The sequence below is a fragment of the Girardinichthys multiradiatus genome, chromosome 2, assembly GCF_021462225.1.
Source record: "Girardinichthys multiradiatus isolate DD_20200921_A chromosome 2, DD_fGirMul_XY1, whole genome shotgun sequence".
Classification (NCBI taxonomy): Eukaryota; Metazoa; Chordata; class Actinopteri; order Cyprinodontiformes; family Goodeidae; genus Girardinichthys; species Girardinichthys multiradiatus.
Window position 1 is genome coordinate 12,908,149 of NC_061795.1, and position 6,566 is coordinate 12,914,714.

The following is a 6,566-nucleotide window of genomic DNA, read 5'->3' on the forward strand; positions in this document are numbered from 1 at the left end:
TTAACTCTCCTGAAAACTCAAAGTTTTAATCAATCTGGGATTTAGAAACATTATTCTAAACATGGATTATTGTTTCATGCAACAAATAAACAAACATTCATTCCAACAAAACAAAGACAAAACATCAAAGACAGACAAATGGCCAAATTTGAAGCTTCAAGAATTCAAATAAATTTTTAACAATCTGTTATCAGAATGTTTTCTCAACCATATCTTTTAATGCTGTAATTGATCAATTTTGTTATGACAATCTTCAGGATCCTTTTTAAGATGAGTGGACATAATCCAAAGAGATCTCAAACTATTTAGAAGCACAGCAACAGTTTTCTCTTAAATTAATCCAAATTCACTGATGCTGAAACCTTTTGCCAATTCTTTGTACTGTAACTCTGTAATAATAATAACTACAATCCTGAGAGTTATTGTTATAGTTCTCTTTTTGTTTTGCTAAAGTTTGATCGCAGCTGCATTCAAGAATTTCTCTGCTCAGGTTAAATGCAAAGAAGTATTTTAAGCCGGCGTCGACATTTTTATGGTATACCCGAACAAAACAAAAACTGCAGTGTTTGACTTAATCAGAAATTAAGATAAGAAACTTGACTCCAAACTGGACTTTTTCCACATAATGTTTTAAAAGGAAGACACACATAATTTTCCTTAATTTGGCTATTTAAATTTTGAGACTTGGGGAGAAAATCATTACTAGAACCCCTCTTTAATAATCCAAATGCTGATAAATGTTCCAATATTTTATCTTAGTAATCTGAAATTACCTTGTGTACCTTTCTACTCCTATGTATTGTTTTAATCTTTAAACCCTAAGAAATCAAACAAGGAACCTTTTTTTCTTTTCTTTTCCTAAAATGAAGGATTTTCTTTATCTTTATTTCGTTATAAAAATCCTAACCTTGGTTACAAAACAAAACTCTTCAACCCCAATCTGTGTTCCCCAGAGTAGAAATTTTGAGTATTATTGTATTTCAAAGCCACCAAATGACTGGAACTCATCATTGGCTTAGATCTGTTTTAATAGGTAATCAGTCTACCTTTAATTAAGTATTATAATTTTATGGACCCAAAATCTATGGCTCATGGGCTTCATGAGTCCAGAAACCACAGGTTGAGTACTCCTGCATTGAACAATGGTGTTAACATTCTGCAGAGATTGAAGGATTGGCTAAATATAATATTTCTGCTTGGACAATAATCAGATTTAAAATTACTAGTTCACAGCTCCTAATTTACCTCAGATCATATTTGCTCCTAACCCAGTTCATAAGCAGCTTCAGACAAACATTATGCTAAAAAACCAAGAACAAAACAAAAATACAGATCTGTTTTAAAATAAAGAAAAAGCATGCTTTAAAAAACTTGGTACTGTGGTGGAAAATAATTCCACGATTCTGAAGGCCTTTTCATGCAGTCTTTTATGGTACATAAGATTAGTTTAATTTTTGTGTGGTACCACTGTCCAATCAGATTCTTTCTTACCTTCAAAAATAACCCAATTTTTCCCATTCTCATTTTAAAGGTTTGTTTTACCAAGGAAAATGTGTTTAACAAAACCAATTACTCTCAAAAGTTTTAAAAGTTTTAGCTGGTGATATCTTAGAAAACAACAAGTTTTTTAATATTTCTGTGCAGCACAGAACTGATTAGGTTTCCTTTCCTTCACCAAAGGGAAAGAAACTGCAGAACCAAGCCTTTCATAGTTTTTGTCAGGACCTGATATAAGGTACAATGTAAATCAACACGCTGCATGAATCAGAAGAGGGAAGGAAAACCTAATATAACCTCTTCCCAGCAGCTGCTGTGAAAAACAATGAATTTGTACTTTCCACGAGCGTCAGTTAGCACTTGCGGACAAAAACTGCACCAAACTGTAAGTACTGTGTCAGAGACTGTATGAAGACCATCTGCAGTAGAACTAAGCCTGTTTTAATGAGGTCTCTATCCATTAGATTTATGGGATACAAACTCTGACAACAGAAAATAATACCTGAAGGAGAAACCCATCAGGTTTTACGCATGCGCTGGGTTTTATAAAAATGCTCCTTCATGAGATCTGTCCTGAGAATAACATAGAAAACACATGGTTACTGCTGAGTTTTGGAGATGTAACTTCCTCTGCTTTTTAATAACTTTTAATAACTATAATAATTGACCCTGAATATTCCACGACGAAAGCGAACTTGCTTCTCTAAAAGAATTAACTGGAAAGTATCAAATGAGTTAAGTTATCACCCTTTTGAAGATACTTTTCTAACCCTAAAATATTATTTTAACCCACTATATCTGTCAACGTCTGGCCAGCGTGTCACATGAGCAGCGGTTAATAACCGTTCTTCTTTGCAGAAAATAGGAAAAGATTTATGCAAATGTGTGTGTGTTTGTACGTTACCCCCCTAAGTTTCTTAATCGCTCCAGAGTCAGACTGTCATGGCACACAATTCTCTATCAGTCCAAAAAAACAACCCAGGCCCTTCAGGTGTGTTGGTGAGACATTCAATCCTTCTTGTCCACTTTTAACTTCTCCAGGAGGGAGAAAGAACTTTGCTCCGACCTGTTTCTCCGCATAAGATGTGCTTCCAATATAAATCCAGTGTATCGCTCTTCTGGCTCTGCAGCAGCATGGATCGTTGTCCATCTCAGTGGGTTTGGGCCAAACTACTTCTGAGTTTCGTTCTGTGGAAACGCACACTGTGATTTACAGCAGACAGGCAGGCAGGCTCTCTCTTTCAGGCCGTGCTGGAGAAGCGTCGAGTAGCCATGGGAAGGGCAGATTACTAAAGTCCAGACTCAAAAACGCAGATGTTACACTCAAATCCCATACATGTATGTAGGTGTGTATGTGTGTGTGTGAGAGGCAGATGAAAAAGTTCAGTATAGGTTCAGATTTTGCACACAGAAATATTATCAGTCAGTCAGTCAATTGTCCACCATAACATGCACTATACTCCTTTCTTTTCCGACTGATCACAATATGTAAGACAAACGAAACTTCCTGCAGGAAAGTTTTAACTCTTTAACACCTTAATTGATGCACTCTGTGCTTTTTAATCTTTTTCTTATGTTTTTTATTTTTCTCATCTCCATCCATCAACTGTTTTACTTGAAACTATCTAAACTATTTAATTTATTTACCCTAAAACTTCCACTCTGTGAAAAACCAAACTTATCTTCCCAAATTAAAGCATATTTAACACAATCGCAGAGAGCCTTAAACCCTTCCACTCAGCGGGACTTTTTCAATCTCTCCTGGTCCGACCGCTGTGATGCCAAACCCAGTTTGACACCTAGGAATCAACCCTCCGTTGACTCCCTGGAATTCCTTTTACTTAATCTTATTATTACAGTTTCACCATTTAAGTATCTCAACTGTCTTCCCTCACCTGCCAGTTCAGGGTCTCGGGGTCCTATCCCTGGCCACTTTGAGGTGGCCAGGGATAGGACCCTCGGGGAGGCTCTTACTAACCCCAGCCTAAATACCCCAGTCCTCATCAGGACTGAGTTTGGATTGCCAAATCCGGAACTTATTTACTGGCCACTTTGAGGCGTCCCAATGCCTCGGGGAGGCTCTTATTAACCCCAGCCTAAATACCCCAGTCCTCGTCAGCACTGAGTTTGGATTGCCAAATCCGGAACTTATTTACTGGCCACTTTGAGGCGTCCCAATGCCTCGGGGAGGCTCTTATTAACCCCAGCCTAAATACCCCAGTCCTCGTCAGGACTGAGTTTGGATTGCCAAATCCGGAACTTATTTGCTTCAACACCATCACCATTTAAGTATCTTCGGTGAAAAGAATGTTACAGCCTCAACATTCAAGTATCTCGGCTAAAATTTATCTTGTCTCAATCAACAAATATGTTTACGCAATATATCATTTCTTTACCGTAATCCATTATTTCAACCAACAAATATTTTACCCAAAACTGATCAAGACTGTAAATTTAAGAGAAAACAGATATCTATTCCACAACACCACCTACGCTATTAACAGGCAAAAGGAGAATAAATATAGATCTCCTTACCATTTTGGTTTTGGGTCAACCCTGCGGTGTTGTAGAACGACGTCTGTCTCGTAGTCAATTAATTATCCTTTAGTTAGAGCCAATCCGGGTCACGGCACCAATTGTTGAGGTAGGAAAACTTTACTGGCCGTCAGTTAATTCTTACATTACTCCTCACCTCTCCCCGACTCTTTTATTTGGCACCCAAAGGACAATCCTCAGTCAGAGATCAGTTGTACGCTTCCACAAGTTTATAAAAAACCAATCTGAATTCAGAGAGGGGACACACACTTACACTGGTACCTGGAAACGTCTGTGTGTTGTCCGTTTTGGAGGGGCCACAAATACCTTTATATACCCTTCGCTGCTATGCAGTACACATACACAATCATTCTATCTGTGGATATCTCCCCAGCAACCATATAACCTTATATCCAAATAAGGAGTACTTCTGGTTCTTCTCTTATAACAAACTTATCCTGCCTTGTCTCTAGCCTTGTCTCCTTTCCCAATTTATGACCTTGCCCTCTCTGTGCGCTGTTCTCCCCTGTCTTCTTCTCCCCCATCAGTGATTCCTTGTCCTTCACTAATTTATGACTTTGGACTCTTTACTTCACTCCCTAAGCTTGAACCCCTCTGCTCTATGTACACATGTCAGTTACACACAGAGATAGTTAATATTACACACATAGATATTTTATATTCTACAAGGTGTTGGAACAGCAGTAGAAGCTGTTTAAGAGGCTGACATCAAATGGTCGCTGTTTTGATGCTCCACTGGGACCTATGAAGATGGTCTTATCATCATAAGTCACGGAGTAGTGGTTTCATTCTGGTTCTGATAGAGATTGGACCTGTTTCTGATGAGGGTTTGTTCCTGATTCTGATAGAGGGTTCCTCTTGGATCCCATGAAGATTTGTATCTGATTCTGACAGAGTTTGGATTTGTTTCTGATGGTGCTTGTACATGGTTCTGGTGAAGATTTGTTCAAGGTTCTTATGAAAATTTCTACCAGGTTCTGATGGAGTTGGGACCTGGTTTTGATTAAGGTTTCTTCCTGGTTCTGGTGAAGATTTGTACAATGTTCTGATGGACGTTTCTTCCTGGTTCTGATGGAGTTTGGACCTGGATCTGATAGAGGTTTGTACCTGGTTCTGATGAAGAATTGTATAAGGTTCTTAATGAGATTTTTTTCCTGGTTCTGATGGAGCTTTTTGATATGTTATGATGGAGTTTGGACCTGGTTCTGATGGAGGCTTATTACAGCTTCTGGGGGACTTTGAACCTGATTCTAATATTGGTTTATCCCTGGTTCTGATGAAAATTTGTAGAAGGTTCTTATAGAGATTTGTTTCCTGGTTCTGATGAAGTTTAGATCTGGTTCTGAAAGAGGTTTCTTCCAGGTTCTGATGGAGTTTGAATCTGGTTCTGACAGAGATCTGTATCTGGTCCTGGTGGAAGTCTCTGTACCTGGTTCTGATGGATGTTTCTCCTGGGCTCTGATAGAGTTTGGACCTGGTTCTGATACAGGTTTGTACATGGTTCTGATGCAGGTTTGTACCTGGTTCTCATTGAGATTTTTTCCTGGTACCGTTGGAGCGTTTTGCCAGGTTCTGATGGAGTTTGGACCTGGTTCTGGAGGAGGGTCCCTAGCAGGTTCTGATGGAGATTTACTCTTGGTTCTGATGGAGTTTGGGTCTGGTTCTGATGGATATTTGTTTCACGTTCTGATAATTTGTGGAACTGGTTCTGATAGAGGTTTCTTTCTGGTTCTGATTGAGTTTGGATCTGGTTCCAATAGTGGGTTCCTAACTAGCCCTTGATGGGGAATTCTTCTTGGTTCTGATGGAGTTTGGGTCTGGTTCTCATGGAGATTTGTTCCTAGTTCTGATGGAGTTCAGAACTGGTTCTGATGAAGAATTCCTCCTGGTTCTAATGGAATTTGGGTGTGGTTCTGATGAACAATGGACCTGATTCTGATAGAAGGGTCCTCCTGATTCTGAAGGAGATTTGGACCTGGTTCTGGATGTGTTTTCTTCCTGGTTTTGATAGGTTTGACCTGGTTCTGATAGACTTTGGACCTGCTTCAGATGGAGGTTTAAACAGGGTTCTGATGAAGATTTGTACCAGGTTCTGATGGAGTTTGGACCTTGTTCTGATGGAGATTTCTTCCTGGTTCTGATGGAGTTTAGACCTGGTTCTGATGGAGGGTTCCTAACTGGTTCTGATAGAGATTTGTTCCTGATTCTGATGCAGTTTGGGTCTGGTTCTGATGAGTGTTGGACCTGGTTCTGATAGAATGGTCCTCCTGATTCTGAAGGAGGTGACCTCATTATGGTGGAGTTTTCTTCCTGCTTCTGAAAGTTTTGACCTGGTTCTGATAGACTTTGGACCTGGTTCAAATGAAGGTTTATACAATGTTCTAATGAATGTCTGTTTATGGTTCTTATAGAGTTTGGTTCTGTTCACTAGAACCAGCCGCCACAGAGACAGTTTCTTCCTCCAGGCTGTTTCTCTGTTGAACATTTAATAGAGTACAAAACAACAGCATACA